The sequence below is a fragment of the Lactuca virosa genome, chromosome 4 (assembly GCF_052849685.1).
Source record: "Lactuca virosa cultivar CGN04683 chromosome 4, Lactuca_virosa_CGN04683_v6, whole genome shotgun sequence".
Taxonomy (NCBI): domain Eukaryota; kingdom Viridiplantae; phylum Streptophyta; class Magnoliopsida; order Asterales; family Asteraceae; genus Lactuca; species Lactuca virosa.
This window is the reverse complement of record NC_136429.1, coordinates 516830167-516846308: the sequence shown is the minus strand read 5'-3', so window position 1 is coordinate 516846308 and position 16142 is coordinate 516830167.

The window sequence follows — 16142 nt, the reverse complement described above, 5'->3', positions numbered from 1 at the left end:
ACTCCACTTTTATAGATTAGGTCTTTCGAGTAAGCGCTGGTGCTACTCCTCCTTGTTTGTTGGTTGGACCCTACGGATAAGTGATTACACTATCCAAAGGGTCATTATGCTGTTAATTTTTTTTTATTTCGGATGTATTGCAGACCTTCATAAAGGTCAATTTTTCCAAAACCATGTGCTAATATAAGTTATCAATGAAATTGGCGTGCATTTTATTTCATTGGGTATTGTTAGTATAGTTTATAAATTGTTATGCAATTTTTTACTTTTTATATTAGATTTCTATTTATGAATTGCTTACAAGTTACAATTAAGACATGACATAATACATACATAACTGAGATATTCCATTTCGATAATACCCGACTTATAACCATTATCGAGGACTTACCATCATTCCACCTTTATACTTTATGTCAGAAGGATACCACCACGCCGGATTATCTGATGTTTCGGCAACACATCAGCAGCTCCATTGCCACTACCTCCATAGGTGGAATCCGCTGCCATCCAAGCAGTTGTGGCAGCCGCCATGGCACCAATTCTGTTCGTAAAGAAGAAAGACATATCATTTCGTATGTGCATTGACTATCGGGAGTTGAACAAACTCACCATCAAAAACCGATATCCCCTACCCCGAATCGACGACATGTTTGACCAACATTAGGGAGCGAACTACTTCTCGAAAATCGATCTGAGGTCGGGGTACCATCAGTTGCGAGTCCAGGAGGAAGATATCCCTAAAACGACGTTTAGAACTCGCTACGGTGACTATGAGATCGTGGTGACGACCTTCGGATTGACTAATGTGCCCACAGTGTTCATGGACCTAATTAACCATGTATGCCAACCATACTTAGATAAATTCATGATAGTATTCATCGATGACATACTAATCTATTCACGAAGTAAGCAGGAGCATAGTCAACACCTACGACAAGTTTTGGAGACATTAAGGACGGAGAAGCTGTATGCAAAGTTTTCGAAATGCGAATGCTAGATACGAAAGGTGGACTTCTTGGGACACGTGGTCAGTGAGGAAGGGATACATATAGATCCCTCCAAAATCAAAGGAATTGGAAACTGGGAAGCGCCAAGGACACTGACGGAAATCCTCCAGTTCTTAGGCCTAGTTGGCTACTACAGGAGGTTCATACAAAAAAATTTCCACGATCGCAAAGCCACTCACTACTTTGATTCAGAAAGGAGTGACTTTCAACTGGGAGGATAAACAAGAAACTGCCTTCCAAATGCTAAAACAAGCCCTATGCAGTGCTCCGATCTTGTCTCTTCCAGAAGGGACGAAAGACTTTGTGGTCTACTGTGATGCGTCCAAGTAGGGTCTAGGCTGTGTGTTCATCCAACGAGGAATGGTCATTGCCTATGCCTCAAGAAAACATAAGACTCACGAGGTCAACTACACCACACATGACCTCGAGTTGGGAGAAGTAGTGTTTGCCCTGAAGATTTAGAGACATTACCTTTATGGTACAAGGTGTACAATCTTCACTGACCATAATGACTACGAATGTGAAATTCTCAATCAAAATGAGCTCAATATGAGGCAACGAAGTTGGGTGGAGCTACTAAATGACTACGAATGTGAAATTCGTTATCATCCAGGCAAGGCCAACGTAGTAGCGGATGCCCTAAGTTGAAAAGAATACTCGGGCCGTTGAATAAAATCATTGGCCATGATTATCCATTCACACCTTTCCACGGAAATAAAGGAGGCACAACTTGAGGCTTTGAAACCTGAGAATTTCGCACGTGAAGCCTTGCGAGGAATGGATAAAAACCTTGAGGTCAAGGGTGATGGAGCTTACTATCTCATGAATCGAATCTGGGCACCAAAATTTGGCGGTTACAGAGATGTTATGATGGACGAGGCTCACAAGACCAAGTACTCCGTTCATACCGGGTCTGATAAAATGTACCTAGACCTCAAGAAACTCTATTGGTGGCAAATATGAAGGCAAAAATTGCTACTTATGTGGGCAAGTGTTTGACTTGCGCCAAGGTCAAAGTAGAATACCAAAAGCCCTCGAGTTTGCTACAGCAACCGGATATACCCGAGTGGAAGTGGGAGTGGATAACGATGGACTTCATAACTAAATTACACAAGACAACTGGTTGACTCAACACCATATGGGTGATTGTCGATAGGTTAACCAAATCCGCGCACTTTCTACCAATTAAGGAGACAGACAAAATGGAGAAACAAACGAGGACGTACATTAAGGAGATTATACGACTGCATGGCGTGCCCATATCCATTATCTCTGACAGAGATAGTAGGTTTACCTCACGATTTTGGCAATCACTACAAAAGTCCTTTGGAACCAGGCTTGACACGAGTACAAGTTATCACCCTCAAATCGACGAGCAAAGCGGCAGAACCATTCAGACATTGGAAGACATGTTGAGAGCTTGTGTGATAGACTTTGGTAAAGCCTGGGATACCCATTTACCGGTCATCGAATTCTCATATAATAATAGTTATCACACTAGCATTAAGGTTGCTCCATTCGAAGCCCTCTATGGGCGCAAGTGCAGATCACCTCTTTGTTGGGCTGAGATGGGTGACACGCAGCTAGCAAGAGGACAAGTACCTAATAGCACACTCAACGGCCCTAAGATCATATGATAAACTACAAAGAAGATCGTTTAGATATGTACACGACTAAAGGCATCCCGGGATCGACAAAAGAGTTAGACGGATAAACGACAAAATCCCTTGGAATTCCAGGTCGGTGACCGCGTACTGTTGAAGGTCTCACCCTGGAAGGGAATGATATGTTTTTGAAAACATGGGAAACTGAATCCAAGGTATATCAGGCCATTCAAGATCCTCACCAGGATCGGCCCGATAGCTTACAAACTTCAACTACCGGAGGAGCTCAGTAACGTACACCCCACCTTCCATGTGTCCAACTCGAAAAAGTGTCTGTCCGATGAGACTCTCGTCATTCCACTTGAAAAAATCGAAGTAAACGAGAGTATCCACTTCGTCAAAGAACCTGTGAAAATCATGGACATGTAGGTCAAAAGGACGAAACAAAGCCGCATACCCATAGTGAAGGTCCGTTGGAACGCCAAACGAGGGCCTGAATTTACTTGGGAACGCGAGGACCAGATGAAACAAAAATACCCACATCTTTTCCCCAACCATTGAGGATCCACTCAGAATGCTAATTTCGGGACGAAATTCCTTCTAACGGGGGGTTGATGTGAAATCAGCCAAATCTGGTCAAACAAAGTCAACCAGGTCAACTAGTCTTGTATTGGAAATTTAGGAGAAATGTGATATCCCCTAGTGTTTCTAATGTACCATTGACAAATTTAATACAAAGTACCTCTCTAGATTGCCAATTATCAAATATAAACCCTAATTAGGGTTAGTAACGTAACAACTTGATAATATAGCTATATATTATTTAGGAATAAATAATACTCGTAACACAATGTAGTGGAGTTTATAAACCTAACACTACATGGCAAATTCATAGAAAAGGCTACAAACACAAATTTTTGGTGAATTCGTCACCAAATGCGACAAAGTCTATACCCGGTTAAACACCAAATTTTTAACGAAACAAACTTGGAAATTCAACCTAATTTTCATGTAACGTTTTATTATTTTGATTATAATGTTTGTTATAATAATTTGAAATTTTATAATTCAAATTAAATATTTTATACATCCTTTATACCATATTTATTTTATAAAAACACCATCATTTTTATAAAAATATCGAAAGTTTTAAAGGTTTGACTTTTTTTCTTTATATAAAAAGTGACTAGTTGCTAAGTTGTACTTCCATCTTAAATAACCAACCACTTTAACGCTAGAATAGCTTACTATTAGTCTAATCGATGCCCCCTAATACCACCTATGTAACACCCGATTCCTGGTACGTATTTAAATTCAGGAAATGTTGTAATTTACTTTGGGAATCGGCGAGTTGGAGGCCCAACTCGTCGAGTAGACTCGACTTTTGATCGGGGGTTTAAGTGACCTACTCGACGAGTAGGAGCTGTCTGGACAAAATCCTAATATTTAGGGTTTGCAGCGTATTTAAACACTTTATCTCGTCCCAAGACAGCATCCATCACCCTCCCAACTGAGAGAAACCCTAGATTGAAACCCTAAACCCTTTGTGAGTGATTTTGAGCTCTTTGTGCCATTTTGTGCAAGTTAGAAGGTTCAAGAGAAGAAGAAGGAGCTTGGGATTTCAGAAGGAGGAAGGAGATCTAGAGGTTTTGCTTCATTTCATGTTTATTGGAGGTAAAAAGTCCAGACCTTGCTTCTTCTTTCATTAGATACTCTTTTTGGAGTAACTTAGGGTTTTTGGAAGCCATTTTGGAGCCATGCTTGGATGTAACCACGATTTTGGGATAAGGACTTCAGATCTGGAACCCTTGAGGGTTCCCATGGCAAAAAGGTGCCAACTTTATGGCCATGGGAGACCCATGCATCATATAAACCCCTTTTTATGGCTTTTTGAGCCAAAGGCCCCATGCATGTACACCAAGTTTGAAGCTTTACGTATAAAATGGACCCTAGGAGGCCAGATCTATGGTTTTGACGCGTTAAGACCGATTATAATCGACTGTATAGTTTTGGAAAAAGAGGGACTCGGCGAGTCGGGACGCATTTCCCCTAAAATGTCTTCTAGAAATGGTTTTGATTGAGTGGAAGGAACACTCAGCCTGCTAGGGGTTTGTCTTGGACCTGGAAGTCATAGGACTCGGCGAGTGTATGAGCAGACTCGACGAGTCCAAGGCAATCTCCCAACTCGTGAAGACGAACTCGACGAGTTGTTCATAGAACTCGGCGAGTCATAGACTGGACAAATTTATATGATGAAGATGAACTCCAAGAATTCAAGGATAAACTCGGCGAGTCGGTTGAAGATGATCCTGATGCTATGGTTGAAGGTGAACCTGTCGAGTTCTTGCTAGACTCGACGAGTAGAGTCGGGGGTTGTAGAATTTTGAAAGAAAAGGGACTCGACAAGTTGGTGGACCAACTCGGCGAGTCAATTCGACTGGATGTTGAGTTTGACCAGGGTTTGACCTTGACTGTGACTTGGATTGGGTCGACCCTTGTAAGGGTTGTGAGTATACAATAGTAATCGGAAAAGGTCGATGTGTAGGGACTGAGGAGTAGGGACGAGTCGATTCCTGTGCCGAGGACTGTACGGATACTACACGACATCGAGGTGAGTTACCTTCCAGTAGCGGTGGGTCTACGGCCACAATGCCGGCCCACCAGTAGGAGTTGTATGTTAGATGATTGTCTTTGTGATATTCATCTAGGTTTGCTACTAGCTGATATGTTTATATGCTAGCATGATATGTTATATGTGATAGTAGTAGTAGGAGGTGAAATAGTCCTCGTATGTCGGTCGTAAGGACCGACATGTAAGTCAAGCACCCCAGAATGGCTTTACCTGGGTAGGTCAGGCGCCTCAGAATTGCCTGGCAGTATATTTGTGTTATATTATTATGTGGTAGTGGTAGGGGTGAAATAGTCCTCGGTAGTCGGGCGAAATAGACCGACGGGTAAGTCAAGCACCCCAGAATGGCTTGACCTGGGTAAGTCAAGCACCCCAGAATGACTGGACCTAGGTAGTCAGGCACCCCATAATTGCGTGACAGTATGTTAATGTATGGTGTGTGGTATGATGGGGGAACTCACTAGCGACACATCATACGCACATCGGGATTCCGCATTTTGAGATGTATGGGATTGTACTCTGATTTTTATTATTATCGGATGATATGTTTTCGAGACACGACATAATGGTTTTATGAATTAATATAATATTAGCAATGTTTTGAAAAATGATTTTTCATGTTACTTAATTAAAAATGAAAGTTTTGGCCTTAAATTTTGGGATGTTACAAGTTGGTATCAGAGCCTTAGTTTAAGGGATTCAGATATACTCTCGGGTATGTCTGAACTCAAACTGAGGGCTTGGTATGAAAAATTTCAAAAAGGAAAATCATTTTTAGAAAAAGAAGTTTGTGAAAGGTCCAGTTAATGTGGTTTGGTCTAGGCTTTCAATGTAATGGTTCAGTATGAGTCTGTAATACATTTTGAGAGTTGTTTAGGTGTTTACTGTTGGAAAGTGTGTTTACAACCGTAAACAGAGTTTACGTCCGTAAACACGTTTACGGCCGTAAACCCTGTTTACGGTCGTAAACCCAGTTTGCGGTCCAGTCTAGTATAAATAGCGGAGGTATAGGTATATATGAAGAGGTTTATGCCATTGCGTTTACAGAGTGTTCCATCGAGTTGTACCTGACGTTTTTCTGAATATAAACGTGTGCAAGCTCGATTTCTTTTCTTCTTCCTCTTCTATTGTGATTGTTTGTTGCTTGATCATTGGTAAAGATCCTTTTTAGGACCTTACAATTGGTATCAGAGCAAAAACCGGTGTGAAAGCTTCATTCAATCGAGATTTGGGGTGCTTAAACTGATATTCTTATTGTTCGAAGATTGGTTTTAGTGTTTTAGTGGTTAAAGGAACTGAATCTACTGCAAAAACATGTTTTTGAAGGCTTTCTGGGAGTTTACTACCAACCGTAAACCCTTTTTACAGTTGTAAACTCAAGATCTTAAACAACAGTAAACTGTGAATCTTCAAAAACCGTAAACCAAGCTTCATTAACCGTAAACGCTTAAACCATAAATGTAAAAACTGTAAACTCATCAACCATAAACGTAGTTTACGGTCGTAAACAGCTCAGCTATAAACCCAGTTTACGGTCGTAATCACTTAAACCGTAAACCAAGTTTACGGTCGTAAACTCTTCAACCGTAAACCCAGTTTATGGTCGTAATCATCATCAACCTTAAACTCTTTTGTGACTTCAATCTGCTTTAATTTTAAATGGAATCTCAAAGTCAAAATCATTTTCACGAACTTGATACTGTCATGGGCACTACTACGCGTATTCCAAGATTAATGTCTGCAGATGGTTTTCCTGAGTGGAAGTACAGAATTGAAAAATACATTAAAATGAAGGATTTCAAAGTCTGGAGAAGAATTCTTAGAGGCCCTGTTAGAATCACTATGACAGTCGGAGGCCAAGTGATTGACAAGGCTATTGAAAACTATACTGATGAGGAGTTTGAGAAAGTTGAAGAGCAGGAAAGGGCTTTAGCCACTCTAACCATGGCATTATCTCCTGATATAGCTCAAGGGTTCCGAGAGTACACTTCAGCTAAAGATTTGTGGGAAGCCCTAATTGAGGTATATGAGGGCAATGAAGATATGAAGGAGAGTCGCCAGGACATGTTGAGACAAAAGTTCAATATGTTCAACTACATTCCAGGAGAGACTCTTGAGGCTCAGCTGCAGCGGTTCAAAACTCTCACCACTGACATGAACATATCTGGGATTTTCTTGAACAAGTCAGAGATTAACAAGAAGCTTCTAAATGCTCTTCCTAGATCATGGGATATAAATGTTGTTGTGATTAAGAAGACCAAGGATCTAAACAGCCTTACTCTTGCTGAAATCATGGCGATCATCAAAGCTTGTGATATTGATGACAAACAGAGAGAAATTAACCATGTGAACTCGTACTCTACTGCGAATCTTGGAATCTCATCCAATAATGCACTCTCATCAATCATGACTTCCTCAGGCTAAGTGTTTGCTGCTCAACAACCTCAGATTCAAACCTTTGCTGTTGCATCATCCATTCCACAAAGTCAGTCATTTATCACTCCACAAGTTGTTCCCTCTCCAAATGTGCCTGTTGTAGCCTCTTCCTCAAACACTAAAGACACTGATGAAAATCTGGCTCTAGCCACTGGGCTTGTTAACTGCTACAATGCCTTTGTAGCTAGAGAGCTTCCACCTCAGCTGTCATTTGGCGACCTGGATCAAATTCATCCTGAAGATGTGGAAGAGATGGACATTACATGGCAGATTGCTATGGCTGTTTCAGGGCCAATCTGTTTGCTAAGAAGACAGGGAAGAGCAACTGGGGCATGAATTCTGACAAGAAGGTGGGATTCAACAAGGGCATGTTGCGATGTTTCAACTGCCACGAGCCGGACCATTTTGCTCGTGAGTGTCCAAAACCAGATCGTAGGACGAACAACAACAGGACGATGGTTGCAGTGGGAAACAACCGTGCAGGTGGTGCGGTTAATGGTGAAACTGCTATGGTCGCTCAGTCTTTGGACTGGGAAGATCAGATTCAGGCTTTGAACATTTCAGGGCCAGAAAATGCTCACCTAGCTCAGATTGATGATGCTTCCTTAAAGAATGATCCAACTGATCCCGAAGCAGAAATGATGGAGCTGCAGTTTGCTCTGATGGTGTCTTCTACTTCTGAGCCCAGGAAAAGTGAGGTAAATCTACCATCTTGTTCTCAGGCTTGTAATGAATATGTCAAACTTCTTCATGATGAAATTCAATTATTACGTAGAGAAGTAGAGGACCTTAGATATGAGGGTTATCAGCTTAGGAAAGGACAGAAACCCCTTAAGGCCCAGTTAGAGACAAAAATAAAGGACTTTAAGAGAATTAAAACAGAATACAGTGAAAAGTGTGAGCTTTATGATTATGTTAAGAGACAAAATGATGAGTTAATTACTAAGCTTGATACATTGAAAAGACAATTTGAAACTACAAATTTTGATTTTAGAAAATTTGATGGATCAAGCGAGGTAGTTGCCAACATGATCGATCACTGCATGCAGTTCAAACGAAATCAGTCAAAGGGTTTAGGATATGATAGTGTACCTCCTCCTTATAATCATACATATTAGTATCAACCCCTATCCAAGGATGAGATTGCCAATGAACCGTTTATGGTTTATGGAAAGCCATCTGGTTTCGTTTCAGGAGGATTTATTAATGTTGAAAGTACTGACATTTCTACTTCCCCTGCAGATCAACCATTAGATCAGGTAAAGCTTGCAGCTGGAGAATTTGCTTCTGTTTCTGTTTCTAATTCTGATATTTCTGTTTCAAATGAAAATGTTTGTGGTTCTGATGTTAAGACTGATAATGTTTCGTGTGATGTTTCTACTTCTGCTACTATTGAACTTAATTTCTTTGATATGTTTGATGAATTGTTTGGTAATTCTGATGCTTGTGATTCTCTTGAAAACCCATCAATTCTACAAGTCACACCATCTGAGGCACCCTCACTTATCTCACAACCTATTTCTCATGCATGTTCTTCTAAGAAGAGTAAGAGTGTCTGTCAAGAAAATAAATCTGAGAAATGTAGTACAAGTTCAAATAATAAACATATTTGTTTTAATTGTGGTGTTGGTGGTCATATAGCTAGGAATTGTCAAAATAGGATCTTTGTGAACTATTTGTCACCAAGAGGAGAGAACGAATCTCGAGGAAGGTCTTTAATTAGAAAATCCTCAAGAACTCGTTCTCGAAATGATGATTGGAAAGATGATCGAAGCAGAAAAAGAGCTGTTTTTCAAAAGAATAAAAAGGTTTTTACTAACAAAGCTCAAAATAGTTTGCCAAAACCGAACAAGGCTCCGCCTAGATCGGTTTCGTCAAAAAGCAATTCTGGATCTTCAACCACTTCGGGTAGAACATCCAGAGGCTCTGTGCAAACTCATAAGAAACCTATTTCAAAACCACCTGAGAATGTTGTAAAACCTAAATATCATTGGATGCCCAAATCAATTTCCAATCCATCATCTCCATCCTTGTAACTGATTAGGAACGAGGATCCTAATTTGAAATCTTTAAAAGATAAATCAGAGAAAGCGAAAAGGAAACCCGGGACAGTGATGACCTGGGTTCCCAAATCTAAATGATCCCGCTCATTTTGCAGGGACAGTTGCGGAGGAATGTCGTCCCTCCTTGGTATGTCGACTGCGGCTGCTCCCGGTATATAACTGGAGACATCTCCCAATTGAGCGACATTAAATCTTTTAATGGGGGTTATGTTTCCTTCGCGGACGGAGATGGTGGCAAGATCACTCAAAGAGGAACTATTACAAATGGAGTGCTAAGCTTTGAGAATGTCAACTTTGCTCCCGAGTTAAAGCACAGCTTGTTGAGTGTTTCCCAAATTTGCCACAAAGGCTATTCTACCCATTTTACCGATAAAGATTGCATGATTCTCAAGCCAGGCATTGTCATCCCGGAAGAGTGGATTCTAGTCCAATCTAAGCGGTATGGGAATGCTTACATTATTGACATGAACAACAACATCCCTGAACAAGTCACTTGCCTATTTTCAAAAGTCTCTGAACAAAACGCAATGATGTGGCACCGACGACTTGGTCATGCTAACGCGAAAAACCTGAATCGCCTTGCTAAGAATGAGATGGTCCGAGGCTTACGCTCCAACTCTTGCATATGGACTTATTTGGTCCGGTCAACGTCCTGAGCATCAACAGAAGCTCGTACTGTCTAGTTGTGATCGATGATTTCTCTCGTTTCACGTGGGTCTTCTTCTTATCCAAGAAAGCAGGGGTTGCTGATCTGATAAAGAAGTTCATTGTGATGATTGAGAAACAAACCAACAACCAGGTGAAGGCACTTCGTACTGACAATGGAACTGAGTTCAAGAATGCGGTTCTTGACCATTTTTGCGCAGAAAAGGGGATCGTGCGTCAATACAGCTCTGCTCACACGCCTCAACAAAATGGCGTTGTTGAAAGGAGAAATAGAACTTTAAAAGACGCTGCAAGGATAATGCTTTGTGATTCAAAATTACCTGTTTTCTTTTGGGCCGAGGCGATTAACACTGCTTGCTATGTGAAAAATCGTGTCCTAATCAACAAAGCACAGATGAAGACACCGTACGAGATTCTCTATGGACACAAGCCTTCAGTCAGCCATTTCCGTGTATTTGGCTACCCTTGCACCCTTCTTCACTTGGAATCCAACCCTAAATTCAATGCCAAAGCTGATGATTGTTACTTTATAGGATATGCTCCGCGCACCGCATATAGGGTTTACAACAAGAAGACTAAGCAGATTGTTGAATCCTATGATGTGCGCTGGTTGGAGGAGAATGAAACAGACGCTCGAGTGGGTCCTGACTGGTTATTTGATTACACATCGCTTTTCAAATCCTTAAATGCGTCTTCAGATGGCTCAAATGGATCCTCTTCTGGTTCGAAGATTGTTTCTGAAGACGAAGACGAAGAAGTTGTTTACAGACCTCCAACGGTTGAGGGGGAGTCCTCTACTCCATCTGAGGGGGAGTCCTCTGCTCCACCTGAGAGGGAGTCATCTGACCAACCTGATAGTCCAGAGTCTAAAGTTCAAGGTGGAACTCCTGATGCTGATGCTACACCTCTTACCCCTATTGAAAGAGAGTTCATGTCTAGAGATGCTTCCGCTGTCAATCCAACTTTTATGGAACTACTCTTTCCTGAAGAAATTGCTAATGAGTTTGTAGCAGATCCATCCAATGTGGATCAATCAGCAAATGATGGTGGTTTCAACATTCACACTCTTCCTGTTTCACTCAATGATATCAGCCAAGACATTCCTTCAAGAATTCAACGCAATCATCCGATCGATAACGTCATTGGCCAGCTGGGTGACGGAGTTAAAACCAGAAGTCAGAGTGGAGATGTCAATGCATGTCTCTATTCTTGCTTTATATCTCAAATAGAGCCCAAGAACGTTGACATGGCTTTGAATGAGCCCAGCTGGGTAGATGCGATGCATGAAGAGCTAAATCAGTTTGAAAAGCTCGGGGTTTGGAAGTTGGTTGAGTTACCGAAGGGAAAAAGGTCTCTTGACACGCGTTGGGTCTATCATAATAAGCAAGATGATTCTCGTGTAATAATGCGCAATAAAGCAAGGTTGGTGGTTCGCGGGTTTCGACAAGTTGAGGGTCTTGACTATACTGAGGTTTATGCTCTCGTGGCTCGATTGGAGGCTATTCGTATCTTTCTCGCATATGCTTCCTACATGAACTTCACGGTCTATCAAATGGATGTCAAGACTGCCTTCTTGTATGGCAAGGTGAAGGAAGAAATTTATGTTGATCAACCCCCTGGGATCGTTAACTCAAAGTTTCCTAATCATGTCTACAAGTTGGACAAGGCATTGTATGGGTTACATCAAGCTCCTCGAGCATGGTATGCGACTCTAACAAAGCATTTGCTCGAGCATGGATACTCTCGCGGCACTATTGATCAAACTTTATTCATCAAGCATGTTGGTAATGATCAGATACTAGTCCAGATCTACGTTGACGACATTATCTTCGGGTCTACCTGTCCACAGCTTTGTAAAGAGTTTGAAGGCGTGATGAAAAAGCGGTTTGAGATGAGCTCACTGGGTGAAATGACCATGTTTCTGGGGCTTTGGGTCAAACAAAATTCAACCGGAATCCTGCTACATCAAGCTAAGTATGTGGAGGATATTCTTGAGAAGTTCGGGTTTCAAGACGCGAAACCTGCATCGACACGAATGGCTGAAAGACCCCTGCTGAATCCAGATATTGATGGCGAATCCGTAGATCAGACACACTACAGATCGATGATCGGATCGTTGATGTATCTTACTACAAGTCGTCCCGACATCACGTTTGCAGTTTGTCAATGTGCTCGCTATCAGGCTAATCCTAAACTCTCTCATCTTATTGTTGTCAAAAGAATTTTTCGGTATATCAAAGGCAGCCCAAAATTGGGTCTTTGGTATCCGAAAAATTCTGAATTTGATTTATATGCTTTTGCTGACAGTAATTATGGAGGCTGTGAGCTTGACAGGAAATCAACATCAGGAGGGTGCCAATTCGTTGGCGATAGGCTGGTGTCGTGGCAGTGCAAGAAACTGCATACCGTCTCTACCTCAACAGCAGAAGCGGAATACGTTGCTGCATCTGCCTACTGTTCTCAAGTTATCTGGATCCAACATCAGCTGTTGGACTACGGTTTGAATTATCTAGAAACCCCAATTCACTGTGATAATGAGGTCGCAATTCAAATAACTAAAAATCTTGTCCAACACTCCAAAACCAAGCACATTGATATCAAAATCCAGCAACGGAGATAAGGGAAAAAGAAGACGTTCTCGAAGCCACGCCTCCTCCTTCCAATCCAACGGCGGAAATAGCAATTACTATGGTGACAGTATCAGGGATTCCTCCCCTTGATGTTGTTTTACCTACATCTGAGCCATTGGAAAGTGATCACCCAACTACACAGGCCTCTCAACCTCCAACAAAAATACGAAGACTTGACCCTAGACAGGGAATTCTTGACTCGGATACACTTCAAAGTTTTACAGCTCCACCAACAACAACTCCAGTTATCGTCTCATCTGAACCTATCAGTGAAGGTCCTAGTACCTTCTATGAAGCTGGTGGATCTTCTTTCCCCACGGATTTCTCGTCTCCCAGGCCAGAGCATGATGCTGCCTCGGTTAAGTTAGCTAGGCTTTTGGCCAGAGAACAACTCACAACGCCTCCCTCACATGGCAAAGGAATTTTTATTGGGGGTGGCGGCTCAGGAGAAGAGAATCCGTCACTTCTTTGACTCCAGAAAGAGATCGATGCTCTGAATCAAAAAAATGTTGATTTAGATCAGAGAAATATTGAGTTGGATATCAAGGTCGTAGACCTTCAGACTGAGAATACAAAGCTCAATATTCAAGTGGCCGAACTTATCGAAGACAAAGATCTGAAGTCGAAGCAAATTACTGACCTTCAGACGCATTTCGGCCTGTTGACCGCCAGCTACTACGATCTTTAGAAGAAGCTGGAAGAAAAATTTGGTGACAAATTCAAGTCATCTGTTGACGAGCCAAAGATCTATCTTCCTGATCAAGATACTCCCATAGTTCCACAACCTACAAGGACGACCACTGTCGTTAATCGTTTTGAGAAAGAACCGGCTCAGGCTCCAAGTGTAATGGCATTAAAACACGCTAAATTGGCCAAGTCAGCTGAAAAGGGTCAAATTCTATTCAAAAGGAGCACAGATCATAATGGCCCCTGGGATGAACCACAGATCACCGTTACGGATCTGGGCAAACATCGTTTCAGAGACGTTTATGGTGATAGGTCGGGAATCATCTCGTGGGGATTCCATGACACTATGAATATGTTTATGGTGAGAAGAAAGAGCGGCAATACTGAATTATACAAAGATGCTCACGATTTTCATTCCTTTACTAGGATTGATCTTACGGAGCTGTCTAAAGCTCCTTTCTCAAATCCATGAAACAATCCCAGGGCGACTTAGTTCAAATCCTTTTTGGAGGATCAAGTAGCTAAGGGCTTCCCTTCAATGAAGACTACAGAGTCTATCGTCAAGGTTTATCCTAGCGTCATTGATCCCAAAACAAGTCAGCCACTTCGATCGGTGATGTGGCTCGCTACTGCTCAAGTAAAGCAGGTTCCCGTTCTTCAAAATTATCCAGATGGATCTCTCGCATCCATGCTATATTGGGTGTATGATGAATCCACAGCTGCTGCTGTCATCAAGCTTAAAGGCGATTGTATCCGCTTGTATGACAAGAGGGATTTGCTTCAATTTGGTAAGTGGGACATACATCAACTCTCCGTTCATCAGATCATAGTGGCTGAAGACATTTTTGAGTCCGTTGCAAAGGAATACACTTCGATGGTCGCTGAGATTATCAAGAAGGAGATGTGGAACGGTGCTATGGGAAAATCTAATGTGATGATGGTCGACAAAAGCTGAGTCCAAGCTAGCACCAAACCAAGGGGGAGATTGAAAGGTCCAGTTAATGTGGTTTGGTCTAGGCTTTCAATGTAATAGTTCAGTATGAGTCTGTAATACATTTTGAGAGTTGTTTAGGTGTTTACTGTTGGAAAGTGTGTTTACGACCGTAAACAGAGTTTACGGCCGTAAACCCTGTTTACGGTCGTAAACCCAGTTTGCGGTCCAGTCTAGTATAAATAGCGGAGGTATAGGTATATGTGAAGAGGTTGATGCCATTGCGTTTACAGAGTGTTCCATCGAGTTGTACCTGACGTTTTTCTGAATATAAACGTGTGCAAGCTCGATTTCTTTTCTTCTTCCTCTTCTATTGTGATTTTTTGTTGCTTGATCATTGGTAAAGATCCTTTTCAGGACCTTACAATTTGAAAAGAGAAAAGAACTTTGAAAAAGAACAAGATGAGTGATGTGCGCAACCGGCCGAGCTCAAGTAAGTTTTCCCCAAGAAACCCATACATTTTATGTTATGATATTATATGATTATGAGAACTTCATGCTAGACTAGCGCTAGGGATCTAGGAAGGATGGCTTATATGCCTACTGTATATGTGTGAGAACTTCATGCTAGATTAGGGCTAGAGGATCTAGGAAGATGCCTGATATGCCTGCTATATGTGTTTATTGAGCTAATACTGATTAGTCAGTTATATGATAGCTTGAATAGAGTATGACAGATTGGGTTACTCGATGCCCGAATGCTGCTGCTTCATGCTTCGGGAGTTCTAGTTATCTTTAGCTAACTAGTAAACGAATACCTTAAGTTACATATTGCGAGGACGAAATAATTTCAGAAGTTTAGGTCTAGCCTTACTGCGCAACTCTTGTTTGAGTCCAACCGTTGTGGGGTAGGACCTTTCATTCGAAGGATTATCTGGTCTTAGTAATATGTAATGGTATTCGCAAGCTAGTTAGGTAAAGGTAGCAGGGGTTCCTTATGCAGCTGATGGCGGAGAGTAGGTCGGAGAGTTACCCTAGGGTAAGCCTAGGATAAGATTAGCAAGGATTGCAACAGTAGTATAAGGGACTTGGTGAAGTCAAAGCAACCCTTGAGGAAAGTACGGATAGATGTGGAAGGTAGTATTGGCCCATACTACTGAAAGCAGAGGATCCGTACTCGAGTCAAGGAGGGATAAGATGGAATGAGAGAACTGTAGATTGTATCAGTCGTCCCGAGAATTATGTATTATTCTGGCATTTATGTGTTATGTTTCAGAATGGTAATGATCACACGTCACGGAGGAGGTGGTTCAGGATCAAGATCAGGTTCAGGATCAGGTTCGGGATTAGGTGTCGAGCCAGTTGATGAGGGACTACGTGAGTTCATTCCTTCTGAGATCACTACAGGCATCCTTGAGTCGACCCCGATGATTTTCGGGTCGATCAAGGATGGGATCATAGAGCTGATGGAGGATCGCCTCAGGGC